This window comes from Coptis chinensis, chromosome 2 (assembly GCF_015680905.1).
Source record: "Coptis chinensis isolate HL-2020 chromosome 2, ASM1568090v1, whole genome shotgun sequence".
NCBI classification, from domain to species: domain Eukaryota; kingdom Viridiplantae; phylum Streptophyta; class Magnoliopsida; order Ranunculales; family Ranunculaceae; genus Coptis; species Coptis chinensis.
Genome location: NC_141457.1, coordinates 9,226,782 through 9,248,279, shown reverse-complemented (window position 1 = coordinate 9,248,279; position 21,498 = coordinate 9,226,782). Strand labels below are relative to the sequence as shown.

Below are 21,498 nucleotides of genomic sequence, written 5' to 3'. Positions count from 1 at the left end.
TTATAAAGTATAAGTAAACGTTCACAACCTAAATGGATTTGGACAAACCATTTGTACGGTTGTAGTATAATCTGGTATTAGTCTATCTTGACTACAAAATTACACTAGTACACTTTGTGTGTATTGAACAGGACCAAGTGAAGTTGTTTCTCTTTATACTGACTATATAAGATAACAAACACCTCTGTTATTATGGATGCTTGTCCTTTTAATCCGGATATAATAATGGGCACTTACGTGCATTGTACATTGCTTTAAATCATCAATGAGTGAGATTCATTTGTGAATCAACAAACTCGATGGATTGGGTAATGACATTGTATGTAAGGTGTGCTGTTGATTATAGAAGGAATCTATGACCCGCAGGAAGTCGGGCTGATGATGTCCCCTTGAGGAGCTCATAAGGATTGTCATGTAAACCCTACAGGTGGATTTAATCTGACATGACAATAAGGTTGAGTGGTACTACTCAAGGACATAAGAAGTTGATTAATGTAGTTGTCAGTAACTTGACTTAATCAACGGGCATTCGATATCTTAAACATGGGGAGATCAACAAGCATATAATATGGAGCCCATAAACGTAACACGTAATTTGGGATTAGGGCGGTAGTGCACAATGGCCTTTAGTGAAATAAGCCATTTGTTGACGGACTTGGGTCGTGTGTTCTGGGCGAACATGGGAAGCCCAAGCCCGTCAGGAGGCCCAACCCTAATTTTTGCTCATGGTCCCTGTTGTAGCCTATAATAGAAACCCTTCTCTCCTGGCCGGATTCACTATTCATTGTTAGAAAAAGAGAGGCAAGGAAAGAGAGAAAGAAAGGGTTGGTAGATCATTGCCCACACAACGTCCATTCTAAGAATAGAAATACAACAGAAGATCAAGAGGTTGATAATTTCATAGAGCTTGGATTCTCAGAGATAAGAAGCCGATCTAAAAGGTATCATTTCTATCCAAAATCGTGAGAACCTCTTATTCCGCTGCGTGTGGGTTTTTGCGGTTTGTAATCATTCGGTGCAACCATAACGGTTCCTACAGTGTCGTCATACCACGCGCCACCTATCCTATTCTTGGGGTAGCCAAAATCTCCATGCCTATTCTGTTTCTGTTCACCGGGGTTCCTCTATTCCTTGTCGGAGATCAAACCTGGGTTTTTGAGGCGTACCCACGAACGAGATAGACATTGGCTCAGAGTGAACCACTCCATTGAAAAAAATATTTGCTCTGAGTAAGAAAGTAAATTTATGCTTAATATCTCTTGGAAAGCCTCACACTTCAGTATATTGATTTGATACTTTTCCTTTTGACTACAGAAATAAATGTCATATCCGATACAGCCACAAAAACAGCAGAAAATATCCAATTTTTCATATTTAAAGGTTATCGGAAAGACTTCCCTAGTTCAGTTCGCAAATATATGCCCTTGAGAAGTCTTTCTTTGATATCCATATGAACCCGAAATCTTGCTACTGGTTTCTTGAACTCCGCCGAGCAAGTTAAATCTGTAACTTTCACTTTGCCTAATCTTTAGCCCACCTTTCTAACATTTTCATCGTTTATACGCTCTTGTGGTAGTCCATATATCTGTACCCAAAATCTCACAAGATTGAACATGCTTCTTCATCTAGCTTTGCCGATTTTTTCCATTTTTTGATCGAGATGATGAAGCCATGTACTAACCAAGGCCCATTCTTCCTGACATGGTCATATTCCTCCAAGTTATCAAACTGGAGCTTGTAGAAACCCCTCGAGATGAGTTCTATCTTTGTTTTGCTTCTAGTTTGCCAGCATCGATGCAATTCATCCGCTATGTCTTGCATAATTTCCCCAGTAAGGTATTCCTGCTAGGAGTGGACTCTTCATTATTTTTGCACATGATATCCACCACTTTCTTTTCCTTTGAGTAGAATAAGTTCTGCATCTCAGCTTGGAGCACCTCAAGCTTAGATTTTGGGGACTTTTCGGAAGATTCGCCTATTACCATCTACGGGAGAAGTCAGAGAAGGTGCGGGCGCGCCCTAGTCGGTTTTGACAAAGGTTCGATAGATTCGTATGTTTTCTATAAAGGAAAGTCTCCACTCCTTTTAGAAACTAGAGATACGATTATGCACTCATGTTGTGCTATATATATAACCCTATGTAACACAAACCACAGTCAATCAAGCAATAAACCTTTCCTCTCCTGTGGACGTAAGCTGCCGCATTGACACCGAACCACTATAAATTCTTGTGTTTTGTCTCTTTGATTGGTTGTTTAATTCTACATAGTATCAGAGCGGAGCGCTTAATCTCTCCTCTAAATCAATCTAAATAAACACAAAACACTATGTCATATCCAAAACCAAACCCAAAGTCTGTTGTAACAACATAGACTAATTCTAATCCCGGTTGGAAGCTGTCATCAATTCTCTTGAATGGAACAAACTATATACCTTAGTCTAGGGCTGTTTTGCTATCTCTGGGTGGCAAGAGGAAATTATGGTTCATTAATGGTGCAAAGGTGTGTCCTGCCATTGATGATGCCGAATATGAGAATTGGGTTTCCAATGATCAGCTTGTTCGATCTTGGTTACTCAATTCTATGGAGTCAACTATTGCTGGAATTTTTACTTTCTTTGATTCTGCAAAGGAGATGTGGGATTCAATTAAAGATTTATACGGAAACTAGAATAATTTTGCCCGTGTTTTTGAACTTCAACTCGCAATCGGTGCTTTGCAACAAGGTGAGAAGACTTTTACAGAACACCTTAGGAATTTGAAGAAATTATGGGATGAGTTAAACATATATCGTCCACACACCACAGATGCTAAGACTCTTTTGAAATGGGCTGAAGAGGATAAAATCTTCACAGTATTTCGTAGTCTTAAACCATAATATGAAAATCTGGAAAGCAATATTCTAATGGAAAGCACTCTTCCATCATTTGCTGCTGTTTGTGCAACTATTCAGAGAGAGGAAACAAGGAAGAAAACCATGAACTCCGAGGTGAAGTCCTCAATCTCTGAATCTACTGTATTACTTGCAGAAAATGATTTTCAAAAGAAGTCACAGGGATTTGAAAAAGGTAAGGGAAAAAGGGAACCGTCTCACTGTGATCATTGTGGAAAGAACTGGCACACCAAGGACTGTTGTTGGGAATTATATCCGCATCTTAAAAGGGAAAAGGAACTGTCCAAGAAAGAGCATGCCGCAGTAGCCAAGACATCAATGTCCAACTCAGATATTAGTCATCAGTTAAGTCAAATTCTCCAACAACTCACTAAGTCCATACCATCTAGCAAAGGTCAGTATGTCTCAACTCATGTGTCAAGTAATTTATATGCCTATTTTACTATGCTAGAAAATAGTAACTCGTGGATAATTGATTCAGGGGCTACTTATCATATGGCTAATTACCCTGCCTCTGTCCATAATTTTGTGTCCAAAACGGAAAAACATAATATTTCCATAGCCAATAGATCCACCGTTCCCATTCTAGGTAGTGGTCAAGTGATTTTTTTCAATCAAAGTCTCAAGAGTGACGTTCTAGTTGTTCCTTCCTTCCCTGTCCAACTTCTATTTGTTGGCAAACTTACAAATTCTTTAAATTGTGATGTCATGTTTTCTCCTAACTCTGTCGTCTTTCAGGATTGAAAGTCGCAGAGGATGATTGGTGAAGTGATTTATTCCAATGGGCTCTATTTGTTGAAGTCGCATAAGAAGGCGTGTCAAATTAGTGGTTTACTTGATAGTCGTATTTTGCATAAAAGACTTGGGCATCCATCTAAGCATGTCTTGTCAAATTTGTTTTCACATGTTTCTATAAACTCTGATGATGTTTGTGATGTTTGTCAATTTTCTAAACAAACTCGTTTACCTTTTCCAAACTCGCATACTATGTCTAATAATTTGTTTGAGTTAATCCACTTTGATTTATGAGGACCTGCTCCCGTTAATTCTTATAATGGCTATAAGTATTTTGTGTTGTTTATTGGTGATAAATCTCGTGCTACATGGTTATATTTGTTGAAATCGAAGACTGAGGTTGTGAATGTTTTCAAAGATTTTCATAATATGGTTACTAATCAGTTTGGTGGAAAAATCAAGATGTTCATATCAGACAATGGCACTGAGTTTTGCAAAGGTCTGTTACCTAAGTACTTTCGTAGTCAGGGGATAATTTATCAAACTAGCTGTGTTGGCACACCTCAGCATAATACCGTGGCTGAAAGAAAAAACAGACACCTTTTGGAGACCACTCGTGCTCTTATATTGGGCATGAATGTTTCTAAGCAATACTGGTCTCATGGCTTCTTAACTGCTGCTTATTTGATTAATCGTCTTCCTAGTCAGGTTCTTGGTTTTAAATCCCCGTTGGAAGTGCTCAAATCTAGGCTGCTAGATCTCTCTCATCTGCGAGTTTTTGGGTGCGTTTGTTATGTACATCAGTAAGCTCTTCATCGAGATAAATTCGATGCTCGGGCTACTCGATGTATTTTTGTTGGTTATTCTACCACACAGAAAGGCTACATATATTACAATCCGGCGACAAGAAAATTGGTTGTCTCACGTGATGTACGATTTGTGGAATCTGAAGCTTTCTTTCAAGATCCAGCTATCCCTGGGAATCAGTCCCAGGGGGAGTGTTTGGTAGATTTGGCACCTCTCCCAGTAGTTATGGCTGATTTGGCACCTCTTCCAACAGTTGGTGAAGGCATGGTTCCTGTCCCAGCGGTTGGTGAAGGTATAGTTCCTGCCGCTGAAGTTATGGGTTCTACTGAAGAAAGGGCACGAGCGCGCTCCCAGACTGAGCAACTAAGGGGCGGGCGCGCTCTAGTGCCTGATGATTTTCCAGTAATAGAGGCGCGGGTGCACTCCCAGAATGAGCAAACTAAGGTGAGAGCGCGCTCTAGTGACTCTCCAGCTCCTCGACAATCTGAACGAGAGAGACGACCTCCAGTAACTCTCAAGGATTACTATAAATCTGATAGAGAACTGCATCCTCCAATGACTCACAGGAATTTTTATTCTTTGCATAATGTTTCATATCCTCTACAATAGTATATAACGTATGCCAATATCACTTCATCTCATCATGCTTTCTTAAGTGCAGTCGATGACGTGCAAGAACCCAAGAACTTTAGAGAAGCTAACTTTCGTCCAGTATGGAGAAAGGCGATGCAAGAAGAACTTCGTGCTCTAGACGAGAATAAAACTTGGGAGATTTTTTTTTTTTAATTGGCAAGCCTGAATTAGCAAGCCTGTTTTAAATGAGATCAGTAACTCTTTTAGAGGGTTAAGGCAGAACCACACCGGTTACATTGAAAGACCTAGCCCGAAAGCTTACATTGCCCGAAGGCTCATCAACCCCAAAGGGTCTCGCCAATACGCCATTTTGAGTGGACCCAACCGTCTCCACCTTGTCCATGAAGACTTGCTTTTGCTCCTCGGTTCACCCATCGTAGCAGCACCTTGTCTCTAGCCCAAAGGCTCGCTTGGCCCAAAGGCCCATCACATAATTACACAAGAAATAAATCCCAACTAACACTTGGTGAGATTCGAACTTGCAACCTCTCCCATGAGGAGAGGGGTACACAACCAATTGAGCTAGAAGCTCTTGTAACTTGGGAGATTGTTATGCTACCGTATGGAAAGAAAATTGTTGATTGTCGGTGGGTGTTCAGAAACAAGTTCAACAGTGATAGTTCCCTAGAGAGGCCTAAAGCTCGACTTGTTGCAAGAGGATTCACCCAAACTTATGGTCAAGACTACAAGGAGACTTTTGCACCAATTGCAAAGATGAACACGTTTAGAGTTCTTGTATCTCTAGTTGTAAATCAAGACTGGAAATTATTTTAGATGGATGTTAAAAATGTATTCTTACACGGAGATCTTAAAAAGGAAGCGTATATGAGCATCCCACCTGGACATCCGTAGGAGACTAAGGTTGGTTTAGTATGCAAATTAAAAAAATGTTATCTATAGACTTAAACAATCTCCACGAGCGTGGTATGCCAAGCTCAGTTCTGTTCTAGCTATGACCGACCTTAAGCAAAGTGATGTTGATCCTTCCTTATTTGTTAAATCTAGCAAGTCAGGCTTGGTTGTTGTTCTTGTTTATGTTGATGACATAGTTATCACAGGTAATTACCATATCAAAATCTCTAACCTCAAGGATTTACTGCACAAGAAATTTGCTATCAAGGATCTGGGTATTATGAAATACTTTCTTGGGATTGAAATTGCTTATTAAAAAATAGGCATATTTCTTAATGAAAGAAAGTATGTGTTGGATCTTTTGAGTGAAGCAGGTAAGCTGGGGGTAAAACCATCTGATTCTCCAACTGACAATGGAACCAAGTTGGACAACACCGGTGATCTTCTTACTGACATTAGTCAGTATCAGCGATTAGATGGTAAACTGATATATTTAACTATTACCCGACCATATATTTCTTATGCAGTAAGCTTGGTTAGTCATTTTATGCATGCTCCAAGGACTCCACATATAAATGCAGTTTCTAGAATACTGCAGTATCTGAAAGGGTCGCCAGGCAGAGGTATTTGGATGCGGAAAAATGGACATACATCTATTACTGGTTATACAGATGTGATAAGAGCCCAAAACTGTAGTTTTAACCCCTTAACCATCATACTTTTAAACAAATTATGTGAGTAATAATTAAGAGTTAATACTGATTACGTGTTTTTATGCATTTCAGGCTTCAAACTCCATTATGTGTAGAAATGTGCCACTTTAGCGAGATAAAGGAGCAAAGGTCAGTTGCTAAGGAGTTCTGTGAATACAGGCCAAGATTCAAGGAGACAAAGCCTTTGTAAAGCTCGGTCAAAAGCTGAAAAGTCAACACGGACAGAAACAGTGTACAAGTCAGCAGAACTTCCGAAGGCCGTATCTTTGGACTCAGACCTCGGAATTGGGAGTATCTTATGTCAAAACGACCGACTCGGAAAGAGATTTCCAATGGTCCAAGCCTTGGCCCAATCAGAGGAGCAAAAGTGGATAAAACATCTGTCGAAGCCAACTGTAGATGAAGAGCCCATTTTGGACTAAAGAAATTGGGTTTTGGGCCCGATTTTCCGGCCCAAAACATGGCTCCAAGCCCATGCACGATTTTTGGATCTGAAAGTATAAAAACAAAAGTTTGACTCTTTGTTAAGGATAGTTAGGTTAGGAAGCTAATGTTAATGGAGTTTAGGGTTAGAAAAAGATAGATCTAGATTAGTTAATTACTTAGTTTTCATTCCATTTATTAGTTTCATTCTTTGTTTTAGATTAGTTATTTAAATCATTGAATATCATTCATTAGATAAATAAAATAGTTGTTATTCATTCAATCATATCTTGTTCTTATTGTTCTATTAGATTTATAAAGTTAATTACTTATTCTATAATGACATGTTCTTATTATTGTTCTTGTGTTAGGAATGGTAGTATAGAAATTTCATATCAAATCATTACTCTCACCATTGTTCCTTTTGGTTTGATTAGTTGAATTCAATTTAAGTCTAGAGAGTTAAGAGTGGAACGAATCCTTACTCATTATATTGCATGATTATGTTTTGAGAGTAAGAAGAATTGATTTAAACGTAAGAACGGTAGGATTACGTATTAGTGTTGTTAACAATTAATATTTTGGATTCTATTGTTTTTACGGTTATCAAATGGCGCCGCTACCATCTTAATCTTGTTCAAGACAAGAATTCAATTGCTTGAATCCAAGGGGCAATCCCCCATTCTCTACCCACCCACCCTTTTAATTTTTCATTCTTATTTCTTGAATTTTGGAACTGCTTCACCGCTTTAGGGCATAGGGTCATGGATTCACAGAGAAAAACACTGCGGTGAAGGTATTTCTAAATTTTCAAAAATTCTGAAATTTTCATACATAATATCTAATGTATTGTTGATTTACTGGAATATTTTCAGATTTTTCAAAGTTGGTTTACCTTGTGAAAAAAATACGATCTTTACAGTGCTGCATTTCAGTTTTCACACCGTATGTTCTTGAAAAACAGACGAGTAAGGTTACTTAGGGAGTTCTAAAAATTCTATAATTTTTACAGGAGTATCTATCCTAAGTCAGGAGTTTGTTGTAAAAATTTGACGAGTTTTTGATTTGTTTTGACCTCCTAAATAGTAGAGTGTTTCCAGTGTGTTTCTGCAGTGTTGCAAACACTTAATATCTGGAACACCAGCCGATAAGGAGAGGTTGTAGAACTCCAATTGCTCTAAAATTTTTACAGGAACAAGTAGGATGTGTCAGGAGTCTCCAGTAAACATTTGGAAATTTTTTGCTTTGTTTTGATGGGTTAACCATTCGGTTGTTTGTATTGTATCTGAAAACTGTTTTGCGAACTTTGCAGGGCAGTCAAGGGACTTTCTTATCTCCGATTGATCTGAAATTTTACAGAATACTTGATAGATGTCTTAGCAAATTACTGTAAAAATTTCAAGTTTTTTGGAGTACGATAAAAGGCCTAAAACTTGAAAACCCTGAAGCGCGACCCGCGCCCAAACCGAGCGCGACCGCGCCCAAAACACTGGACATTCGAAAACCCTGAGCGCACCTGCGCCCAAACAAAGGGCACCCGCGCCCTCGAAGGAAAATTCAGCGTGAACAGCCCAATTTTCATAGGTTAGTTCAAATTTCTATTTCTTCAAGCTATTCAGTGTTTCTAACTTGCTAAATACACTGAGATTGCGTATACAAGACGCTATTCAAACGCGTAGCAAGGAGGCATTCAGGTACTCCTTCTTCCCTCCCTCGCCTCTTTTGTCGAGGAGTTTTAATTCTAGTATAATCAGGCTTGTTTTTCATAGAAATAAATACAACACGCCTATCTAGAATTTCACACACTACACTTGCATCAATGGCTAAAGAACAAGAGACTCCCTCTCTCGATTTTTATAAAGCCCTAAACAATGGCCCTAAGTCGAGTGCATCGTTCTTGCAGACCTAGTGGGGATTTTTGAATCCCCCTAATATATTTAACTTGTTACCGGTTTTTCATGGTTTAGACCACGAGAAGCCTTACCAGCACACGCGTGGGATAGACCAAGTTCTCACTACATTCCATCATCCTAGCGTAAATCCGGATCAAGTTAAACTTAGGGTGTTTCCTTTCACCCTAGCCGACATTGGCGGCGTCTTGGTTAACTGCCCAAACGCCAAAACTCGTGTGGACCCATGGGCTCAACTTGTTAAATTATTCATGGAACAATTTTACCCACCACTAAAGACAGATGAAATGCTTCACAAGATTCATTTCTTCCCTTTAATCCTCATGAATCCTTTTCAGGAGGCCCGGAATCGTTTCATCGATCTTCTCATTGAATGCCCGCATCATAATCTTGCGAAAGACACGTTTGTTCGTGCTTTCTTCAAGGGGCTTTCACATTATCATAAGGAGGTTCTAGATATCATGACTAGGGGTAGTTTTCTTAGTAAAGGAGCCTTGGAGGCTTATAAATTCTTAGAAGATCAATCTAAGAAGAACAACAATTGGGGAGGTAACGATTCCTCCCACTCCTCTCCTTCTTCTCTTGAGGTTAAACATGATCCCGAGCTTAAAACTCTTATCAATGCCCTCACTAAAAAGGTAGATGCCATCTATGTTCAACAACAACCCACTCCAGTCATGAACATTAACTCTACTCGTTGTAATGTCTGTTGTAGTCTTGAGCATTCCGACTTCTATTGTCCTCTTGTCTATGCACAAACACCACCACAACCATCACACTTCAACCAGTTAACTCAACATCAAGGACAAGGGAACTTAGGTGACCAGAATAGAGGTTTAATACATAACCCAGAACTATCAACATCAAGACATGAACGCTCAACAAGCTTTAATTCCAATACAACCATCTACAGACAAAGTAGTAGTGACTTTGTTGGAGAAACAAAATCAAATTATGCAACAAAACTCCAACTTGATGAAAGATCAGCATGATCAAAACTTTAATATGATGAAACAAACGATGCAAATGATGCAGTCTTTGTGCCAAAAAGTTATTGACATGTCATGTTAATTATTTGTGGAAAAACCCACAACTTTTTCGATTGTTGATATATGGTAAACTGGATTTTAATACACATATATTAGTAAGTCTAGGGAATCTTACTTTAAAAGACCCAAGTTTTCGTAAAATACCAACTTTCTGGAGTATAGGCCAAACAAAATTTTCAAACTTAAAAAGAGTTTTCCAATTTTGTTTGGGGGTAGCGTATTTTGGTATTCATTTCAAATCATGTTGCCACCCTAAGCCTGTCATGTTTACTCCAGTAGAGTTTGTGTTAGTTAGTACGTACCAGTTTAATTGTACTTCATATTATCATATCATCTTTACAATATTTCATTACATGTGCGCCAATTTTTGCCACGCTTCTATGGTAAATTCTTTCCTTATCTCTTTACACTTTGAGGACAAAGCGTTCGATTGTTTGGGGTGGGATAGAAACATTTGCAAAAATTAGACACTTTTAGGATGTAAATTACGACTTTTATTTATAAAATGTTAAAAATTATAAAAATTAGTTAGTTACATAATTTAATTGTGCTATTGAATTGTTTCATGAACCCCCTTCTCCCAAATTGTTTGAGGGTGGTATAGAAACACGATGTAAATGTTAAGCACATATTAGGTTGTATATTACGTATTATTTGTCTTAAAAAATAATAAAAATAAAAATAAAAATAAAAAGTTTATGCTATACACTTAGGAATATTGGTATTGTTTCTTTCTCTATGTTCTTAAGAATCTAGAAGTCTCACGTAGCTGTTGCATTAGAATAGTTTTTAGAAACTTAGGTTAATATGTAGGTAATAATCTTTGCATCTATCTATAAATATATTACATGAGTATCTATGATTGTTTGGCAATAAGTTTATGAAATCTAGGCTAGAGTACTTATTCTACAAATCCTGTGAGAATATAGCCTAAAGCCTTATATGAGTGAAACATTTAAGAAATGACACAAGGGAGAAGTAAAATCCGGATAGATAAATCACACGTCCACTTGCTTGATCACTATGCCATATCCTAAGCGAGAATTTAGGCCCTCTTTGGATCGATATAGCCAGAAATTCAAACCTATGAATTATTTTCCGCTAGTAAGCCCTCGAGCCTTTCTTTAGCCTTCCATAAACCACAATTCCTTTACCCCGTTACAAAAACAAAAACAAAATAAAAATAAATAATAAAAATAAAAATCAACCTACCCATTTTAGAATAAGTCCGAGAATAGGATGAGTGAAGAAAAGAGAAGAGAAAAACCCGTGGTAAACAGAAATTAGTTAGTTGCTTCATCCAAAAAAAAGAAAAGAAGTTTCCATCCAAAGAAAAGAAAAGAAAAAGAAAAATAGAAATAAAAATAAAACTCCAAAAATAGAATAAAAGGAGTCGAAAAGCCAAAAGAAAAAGGCTAAGGATGGAAACAAAGTGTAGAAGCAAAAGAACAAGGTTTTTCTAGTTACTTAAATATGAAGACCCTATTATCTCGGACTTGTCTTTTTGAATATCCGTTTCTTTCATTCTTAAACCATCTCCTAATCCCCACAACACCTAATAAAGACCTCTAGCTCAATTAGGAATAGGTTAGTGGGATAGTAAGTGGCAGATGTGTTTGATCAACTTCGGCTTCCTTGTGTGTCACCGAGATTGTAAGGTAAAGTATGCCCACCGCATTAATGGAGTAGCAAAACTTGAGTGGAAAAATCATAGTGATTTTTGTCTTGACTTTTATGTGAGAACCTACTTTGGGGACGCTTATTCCAAAGTTTCAGAAACGGACTGCATATCTGCATTTCATAGCATTACTCATTGTATATATGTTTATTCATAGATGATTGATTATTATGCATATATTAGCTTAGGTTTCGACATGATTATTCTCAGTATTCATTGCTAGTGAGATGTATAGATAATTGAGACATAAATAAGGAAACAATAGTTTTATTTCTTAGTCGTTGTAGTATAGATGAAGTTTGTGAGTACCTTCATCGAAAACTCTCACGAGGTTATAACTTGTCCACTAGGGAATTCCTAGTGGTTTAAGGCCATGTTGCATATGATCAATGCAATCGCACTCAGCGAAACGAGAGTAGATAGAACTCTATTTTTGGTCACTTATTCTAATTTCTTATCTTTGCTTGAGGACAAGCAAAATGCTGTTTGGGGGTTGTTTGATAAGAGCCCAAAACTGTAGTTTTAACCCCTTAACCATCATACTTTTAGACCAATTATGTGAGTAATAATTAAAAGTTAATACTGATTATGTGTTTTTATGCATTCCAGGCTTCAAACTCCATTATGTGCAGAAATGTGCCACTTTAGCGAGATAAAGGAGCAAAGGTCAGTTGCTAAGGAGTTCTGTGAATAAAGGCCAAGATTCAAGGAGACAAAGCCTTTGTAAAGCTCGGTCAAAAGCTAAAAAGTCAACACGGACAGAAACAGTGTACAAGTCAGCAGAATTTCCGAAGGCCGTATCGTTGGACTCAGACCTCGGAATTGGGAGTATCTTATGTCAAAACGACCGGCTCGGAAAGAGCTTTCCAATGGTGCAAGCCATGGCCCAATCAGAAGAGCAAAAGTGGACAAAACATCTGTCGAAGCCAACTGTAGCTGAAGAGCCCATTTTGGACTAAAGAAATTGGGTTTTGGGCCTGATTTTCCGGCCCAAAACATGGCTCCAAGCGCATGCACGATTTTTGGATCTTAAAGTATAAAAACAAAAGCTTGACTCTTTGTTAAGGATAGTTAGGTTATGAAGCTAATGTTAATGGAGTTTAGGGTTAGAAAAAGATAGATCTAGATTAGTTAATTACTTAGTTTTCATTCCATTTATTAGTTTCATTCTTTGTTTTAGATTAGTTATTTAAATCATTGAATATCATTCATTAGATAAATAAAATAGTTGTTATTCATTCAATCATATCTTGTTCTTATTGTTCTATTAGATTTATAAAGTTAATTACTTATTCCATAATGACATGTTCTTATTATTGTTCTTGTGTTGGGAATGGTAGTATAGAAATTTCACATCAAATCATTACTCTCACCATTGTTCCTTTTGGTTTGATTAGTTGAATTCAATTTAAGTCTAGAGAGTTAAGAGTGGAACGAATCCTTACTCATTATATTGCATGATTATGTTTTGAGACTAAGAAGAATTGATTTAAATGTAAGAACGTTAGGATTACGTATTAGTGTTGTTAACAATTAATATTTTGGATTCTATTATTTTTACGGTTATCAAATGGCACCGCTACCATCTTAATCTCGTTCAAGACAAGAATTCAATTGCTTGAATCCAAGGGGCAATCCCCCATTCTCTACCCACCCACCCTTTTAATTTTTCATTCTTATTTCTTGAATTTTCGGAACTGTTCACTGTTTCAGGCATAGGGGCTGCGGATTCACAGAGAAAAACACTGCGGTGAAGGTGTTTCTAAATTTTCAAAAATTCTGAACATTTTCATACATAATATTTAATATGTTGTTGATTTACTGGAATATTTTCAGATTTTTCAAAGTCGGTTTACCTTGTGAAAAAAATACGATCTTTATAGTGCTGCATTTCAGTTTTCACACCGTATGTTCTTGAAAAACAGACGAGTAAGGTTACATAGGTAGTTCTAAAAATTCTATAATTTTTACAGGAGTATCTATCCTAAGTCAGGAGTTTGTTGTAAAAATTTGACGAGTTTTTTATTTGTTTTGACCTCCTAAATAGTAGAGTGTTTCCAGTGTGTTTCTGCAGTGTTGCAAACACTTAATATCTGGAACACTAGCCGATAAGGAGAGGTTGTAGAACTCCAATTGCTCTAAAAGTTTTACAGGAACAAGTAGGATCTGTCAGGAGTCTTCAGTAAAAATTTGGAAATTTTTGACTTTTTTTTTATGGGTTAACCATTCGGTTGTTTGTATTGTGTCCGAAAACTGTTTCGCAAACTTTGCAGGGCAGTAGATAGACTTTTATAGCTCCGATTGATCTGAAATTTTACAAGCTACTTGATAGAAGTCTTACCAAATTACTGTAAAAATTTCAAATTTTTAGAGTACGATAAAAAGCCTAAAACTTGAAAACCCTGAAGCACGACCCGCTTCAAACCCGAGCGACCGCTTCAAACTCTTGGACATTCGAAAACCCCGAGCTGCATTTCAAGGCCCAAACAAAGGGCACCCGCGCCCTCGAAGGAAAATTCAGCGTGAACAGCCCAATTTTCACAGGTTAGTTCAAATTTCTATTTCTTCAAGTTATTCAGTGTTTCTAACTTGTTAAATACACGAGATTAGCGTGATACAAGACGCTTATTCAAACGCTGCAGTAGCAAGGAGGCATTCAGGTACTCCTTCTTCCACTCCTCGCCTCTTCGTCAAGAGGAGTTTTAATTCTAGTATAATCAGGCTTGTTTTTCATAGAAATAAATACAACACGCCTATCTAGAATTTCACACACTACACTTGCATCAATGGCTAAAGAACAAGAGACTCCTCTCTCTGATTTTTATAAAGCCCTAAACGATGGCCCTAAGTCGTGCATCGTTCTTGCAGACCTAGTGGGGGATTTTCGAATCCCCCCTAATATATTTAACTTGTTACCGGTTTTTCATGGTTTAGACCACGAGAAGCCTTACCAGCACATGCGTAGGATATACCAAGTTCTTACTACATTCCATCATCCTAGCGTAAATCCAAATCAAGTTAAACTTAGGGTGTTTTCTTTCACCCTAGCCGACAAGGCGGTGTCTTGGTTAACTGCCCAAACGCCAAACTCTGTGAACTCATGGGCTCAACTTGTTCAATTGTTCATGGAATAATTTTACCCACCACTAAAGACAAATGAAATGCTTCACAAGATTCATTTCTTCAGCCAGAATCCTCATGAATCCTTTTCAGAGGCCTGGAATCGTTTCACCGATCTTCTCATTGAATGCCCAAGATCATAATCTTCGCGAAGACACGTTTGTTCGTGCTTTCTTCAAAGGGGCTTTCACATTATCATAAGGAGGTTCTAGATATCATGACTAGGGGTAGTTTTCTGTAGTAAAGGAGCCTTGGAGGCTTATAAATTCTTAGAAGATCAATCTAAGAAGAACAACAATTAGGGAGGTAACGATTCCTCCCCTCCTCTCCTTCTTCTCTTGAGGTTAAACATGATCCCGAGCTTAAAACTCTTATCAATGCCCTCACTAAAAAGGTAGATGCCATCTCTGCTCAACAACAACCCACTCCGGTCATGAACATTAACTCTACTTTCGTTGTAATGTCATTTGTAGTCTTGAGCATTCCGACTTCTATTGTCCTCTTGTCTATGCACAAACACCACCACAACCATCACACTTCAACCAGTTAACTCAACATCAAGGACAAGGGAACTTAGGTGACCAGAATAGAGGTTTAGTACCCATAACCCAGAACTATCAACATCAAGACATGAACGCTCAACAAGCTTTAATTCCAATACAACCATCTACAGACAAAGTAGTTGTGACCTTGTTAGAGAAACAAAATCAAATTATGCAACAAAACTCCAACTTGATGAAAGATCAACATGATCAAAACTCTAATATGATGAAACAAACGATGCAAATGATGCAGTCTTTGTGCCAAAAAGTTATTGACATGTCATGTTAATTATTTGTGGAAAGACCCACAACTTTTTCGATTGTTGATATATGGTAAACTGCATTTTAATACACATATATTAGTAAGTCTAGGGAATCTGACTTTAAAAGACCCAAGTTTTCGTAAAATACCAACTTTCTGGAGTATAGGCCAAACAAAATTTTCAAACTTAAAAAGAGTTTTCCAATTTTGTTTGGGGGTGGCATATTTTGGTATTCATTTCAAATCATGTTGCCACCCTAAGCCTGTCATGTTTACTCCAGTAGAGTTTGTGTTAGTTAGTACGTACCAGTTTAATTGTGCTTCATATTATCATATCATCTTTACAATATTTTTGTTAGTGTCACGCCAATTTTGCCACGTTTCTATGGTAAATTCTTTCCTTATCTCTTTACACTTTGAGGACAAAGCGTTCGATTGTTTGGGGGTGGGATAGAAACATTTGCAAAAATTAAACACTTTTAGGATGTAAATTACGCACTTTTATTTATAAAATGTTAAAAATTATAAAAATTAGTTAGCTACATAATTTAATTGTGCTATTGAATTGTTTCAAGAACCCCATTCTCCCAAATTGTTTGGGGGTAGTATAGAAATACGATGTAAATGTTAAGCACATATTTGGTTGTATATTACGTATTATTTGTCTTAAAAAATAATAAAAATAAAAATAAAAATAAAAAGTTTATGCTATACACTTAGGAATATTGGTATTGTTTATTTCTCTATGCTCTTACGAATCTAGAAGTCTCACGTAGCTTTTGCATTAGAATAGTTTTTAGAAACTTAGGTTAATATGTAGGTAATAATCTTTGCATCTATCTATAAATATATTACATGAGTATCTATGATTGTTTGGCAATAAGTTTCTGAAATCTAGGCTAGAGCACTTATTCTACAAATCCTGTGAGAATATAGCCTAAAGCCTTATATGAGTGAAACATTTGAGAAATGACACAAAGGAGAAGTAAAATCCGGATAGATAAATCACACGTCCACTTGCTTGATCACTATTCCATATCCTAAGCGAGAATTTAGGCCCTCTTTGGATCGATATAGCCAGAAATTCAAACCTATGAATTATTTTCCGCTAGTCGCCCCTCTGAGCCTTTCTTTAGCCTTTTATAAACCACAATTCATTTACCCTGTTACAAAAACAAAACAAAATAAAAATAAATAATAAAAATAAAAATCAACCTACCCATTTTAGAATAAGTCTGAGAATAGGATGAGTGAAGAAAAGAGAAGAGAAAAACCTGTGTAAACAGAAATTAGTTAGTTGCTTCATCCAAAGAAAAAGAAAAGAAGTTTCCATCCAAAGAAAAGAAAAGAAAAAGAAAAATAGAAATAAAATAAAAACTCCAAAAATAGAATAAAAGGAGTCGAAAAGCCAAAAGAAAAAGGCTAAGGATGGAAACAAAGTGTAGAAGCAAAAGAACAAGGTTTTCTCTAGTTACGAAATATGAAGACCCTATTATCTCAGACTTGTCTTTTTGAATATCCGTTTCCTTCATTCTTAAACTATCTCCTAATCCCCGCAACACCTAATAAAGACCTCTAGCTCAATTAGGAATAGGTTAGTGGGATAGTAAGTGGCAGATGTGTTTGATCATCTTCGGCTTCCTTGTGTGTCAATGAGATTGTAAGGTAAAGTATGCCCACTGCACACTGGAGTAGCAAAACTTGAGTGGAAAAATCAAAGTGATTTTTGTCTTGACTTTTATGTGAGAACCTACTTAAGGACGCTATTCCAAAGTTTTCGTAAACGGACACATTCTTGCATTTCATAGCATTACTCATTGTATATATGTTTATTCATAGATGATTGATTATTATGCATATATTAGCTTAGGTTTCGACATGATTATTCTGTATTCATTGCTAGTGAGATGTATAGATAATTGAGACATAAATAAGGAAACAATAGTTTTATTTCTTAGTCGTTGTAGTATAGATGAAGTTTGTGAGTACCTTCACTGGAAAACTCTCACGAGGCTATAACTCGTCCACTAGGGAATTCCTAGTGGTTTAAGGCCTTGTTGCATATGGTCAATGCAATCGCACTCAGGTATGCTACAAGTATGAAACAGCGCTGCCAATGATCAGTAGCAACACCAATGTGGGCGTCGCAAAGGCGTTGCAAAAAATTGGGTCACAAAAACTAAATTAAGACGCAACAATTGGTGTCGCAAAAGCCTGAAGGTTATTGCAACGCCTTGTTCCGTTGCTATTACTTTATTAGTGTTGCTAAAGTATTTTCCCAAACTAAAATGATTTTTAAAATATTTAAACTATTTGCAGCAGTTGGCGTTGCAAATAGTTCATTTTAGCTTCACTTGCTAGCGTTACAAAAGGGTTACTTTTAGTTGCACCCTTTGGCGTCACAAAAGAAGGAAAACATTAGCTGTAGCGATCTTTGTCGCAAAAGGTTTAAACCATTAGCTGCACCAAGGGCGTTGCCAAAAGTGTGGTTTTAGCTGCCCCACTGCTGGTGGTTTTAGCCGACCAAATGTGTTGGTAATGTGTGCTTTTAGCTACCCCACTGCTGGTGGTTTTAGCTGCACCAAATGTGTTGGTAATTGTTTAAACACATTTGCAGCACTAATTCTTTTACAACGAGCTTGGCATTGCAAATGGGTTTACTTATATATATAATAGGTACTACGCATTATTTGAATAATTTCAATTTTTATAAATCTGCCCAATACAATTTATGAGTAAACTAAAAACCCCAATCAGAGATGTATTCATTCACAATAAATCATAGCAAAATATATTTCATTAATTAAGATCATCCAAAAAAACTATTTGAGCATCCACACAATTAGTCTCTACCAATATACTAAATTACATAATCTTCAAAGCCATCAACTAAATAAGATTAGTTCTTCAAAAAATAAGATTTTGGCCAAATTTCCATAATTTGCCGATTCGAACAACATCCGATCCACCCAAGTTTTCCTTATCAATATACTGCCAACCAATCGACCAATCTGGTACAAACAACAAATTGGAAAAGAAAAGAGACATTAGTATACTTATCCAAATTAAAAGAAGATTAAAGCGAAAATGCAAGTAAGCAATGCATGTGAAATATTTTGACGTGGTCAAACTATGGTCCCATCAACAACATAGCGATGCGTCATGCAACAAATCAACTCCATAGGGAAGGGAAGGCTAAAAAAAAAGGTAAAGATCCTCCAGATTGTTAAACCGGTGCACTTCATAAGCTTCCATAAAATTCATGAAAATTGTATAATGTTCAACTGTTGGTGGGAAAGGTAACATATATACTCATTGAAGTAAAGAGAGTGTACCGAAGTCCAAAGATACGTCCACCTTGTCGATACTCGAGGTTTTCAAAGTGGTAGGCTTAGAGCCAACAATAAAGCTAGAAAAGTATACCGCGAGCGAGGCTGACCGGAGGGAAGGAAGTAAGAAACAGCCAATCCGCTTGGATATCTATTTCTGAAAACGGCTTCTGTCTCTGTTGTTCTTACACTTGTACTCGACTACCACTACTGGAGCTAGATTTACCACTACTCGAAGTGGAGTATATTATCGGTGTGGTTTTCTCTTATATGTAATCGTAGAATAGAGATAGATCGGTGGCTAAGGTCTTAAGGACTAAAAACCAATGGAGAGCTGCGCCTAAGAAGCGTTGGTATCGGTTGTACACTGGGCTTGCCGCTTACCCTTGATAAGTAAGCAAAGCTGACGCAACTGTTTAAAGATAGGTGGTTTCCAATTTATACGAACCTAAGATAGAGATTGTGGTTCTGCAATTGGTTCATTAGCCCTATGGATGTGAGGGGTAGGAAGCTATAGGATTTTAGGATCAAGATCTATATGGAGTTGAGGCCCTCTTAGAATCAGGGATCTAGAAGGATAGCTACTTTGATTGGTTCACGGATGGGAACCATAAGACTAGTTTTATCTGACTAGACACTCAACTTTGACAATTGAAACTACATCACAATTTCTAGAGTGGGATTTATGGAACCAGTATAGAAACAGTCTGTATGGGCGTTCCCATATTTGATGAATGACAATGCAACAACTTCCAATAATTTCATGTCGGAAGCAGGATCCGCGTTGTATGGTATCTCCGGCGATGGCATTAGATTAAAGTCTCGATGGTCAACACTTAGGACAACGAGCGGTATCAAAGGCCGAACCACGACTACGCGTCCGAAAGGGAAGTGCTAATAAAAGTGGATGTCTGAGAACCGGAGGCGAAGCGGATGTACACCTAATTTCACAGCTGAATGCCGCAAGCCAATTTTCGTCCCCTCTGACTATATTAGTTAGACCTTACTTTATGCGTTCCTAGAATACCTGGTCAAGAGCAAGTCTGATCCAATTGATGTCAGTGACTTTATTAGCGGAAAATTGATTTCATTGAAAAAGAAGGTCTTTATGTTTATGAAAGTATTCGACTAGAAGTAGCTCTATTGGAAGACTAAGAGCTAGATTGATGGACTGACATTGTCTAGAATGAACTTACAATACCAAGACATCCCCCCTTATCTCATTTTCTTGTTTATTTTTCATTTTCTCGTCAGTATCCTCCTCACCCTCTCTTCACTGCCTGGTAGTCCCTATCTCTCCCACTAACCAAGGCTTGTTAGTAAGTAGGTGGTGTCAAGTTATTTCTAGTGAATAGAAGACAAATTATGAGGTAATACAGAAAAAGTTCGAGGAAAAAGGATACACATACAGTTCTCGCAGACAAGTATAAATCACACTCAAGATATGTCCAACTTCCCCTCTTCCCCATAAATCTATAAAGGACATTATTTGGGTCTGGAAATACTCATAGAAACAAAGCAATCATGTAACCAGCAAATCCAACAATATAACCCAGGCACTTGAAACTGTAATAACTTACCAAAGTTGTGACAACTAACACAAAACATCTCAAAAGGAGTTACTCTATCAGGCATGCAACCAATCAATTTAATACAAACAGTTCATACGTACCATGAAGAACCAGCATTGACTTGCAACATCCAAGCCTCAAACCTAGCTTGACGAACCGCCATCTCCTCTATTTTACTTCTTTGAGATATCATTTCAGCAGTGAGCTCCTTGTTATGCTTTTCAGCTTCCTCAGCCCTCCTCCTTTGCACTTCCTCCTCTAAATGAAGGGATGCCAGCCTTCTAGATGACTCTGGCAGGACCCCATGCCCAAGGCTATGGGAGTATCCAGACCTTACACCCAATACTATAATAAAAATTTCATCCTCAGTCTTTGGCTCAGCGCCTTCTACTTCAGACTCGGCTTTAAGTTGTCGCATTCGGTCCTATAAGTTTAAATTGGGCATAAATATATCGAACTATAAGTACACCATGGTAAAGCTAGGTACAAATAAATTTACTAACATAGTTTTGTTCAGCAATGAGACTGGTCCATCCCTTACTACTGCTAAAGTGGGTTCGACGATAGAATTCGATCTTTCCAATAGGTTCCTGAGTCTCAGAGTCACGCTGTAAAGATTTGAAAACATATCCCTTTATAATTTACTTCAAATAATATCAAATTGTGAAAAAACAACCCAATGTATGTAAATAAAGAAAGTTACAGATTCCTCCAAGTATCCTAGGAATGACTTTGAACCACCACAATGGTTTGTTTCGAGCTTTTGCTGATTATTTGAATTTTGCTCGCTAATTTTCTGCAATAAAATGAATACAATATAAAAAACAATGCCAACAAAAACATTATATTGAACTCATTCAAAATCCAATAAATTAAGTACTCCCTACATCATCCAAATAGAAACACTGACCAAGCTAAAACATAAAATTACAACGAGTATGTAGTTCTTCTTTAAGAAGTCAACACAACCCTTAAGTATAATT

General features: G+C 37.3%; 1 protein-coding gene and 1 long non-coding RNA gene across 2 annotated transcripts in view; both read right to left on the bottom strand.

The window, feature by feature from the left end:
• The window catches only part of LOC147514743 (uncharacterized), a 76,585-nt gene that overhangs the window by 22,401 nt on the left and 32,686 nt on the right, over window positions 1-21,498 (bottom strand). The gene's annotated exons all lie outside the window — the stretch shown is intronic.
• Window positions 20,749-21,319, bottom strand: LOC147514746 (uncharacterized). The gene is made up of 3 exons (XR_015213278.1): window positions 21,219-21,319; window positions 21,019-21,123; window positions 20,749-20,939 (listed from the first exon to the last, which is right to left on the bottom strand). It is a non-coding gene; the product is annotated as an uncharacterized LOC147514746 (long non-coding RNA).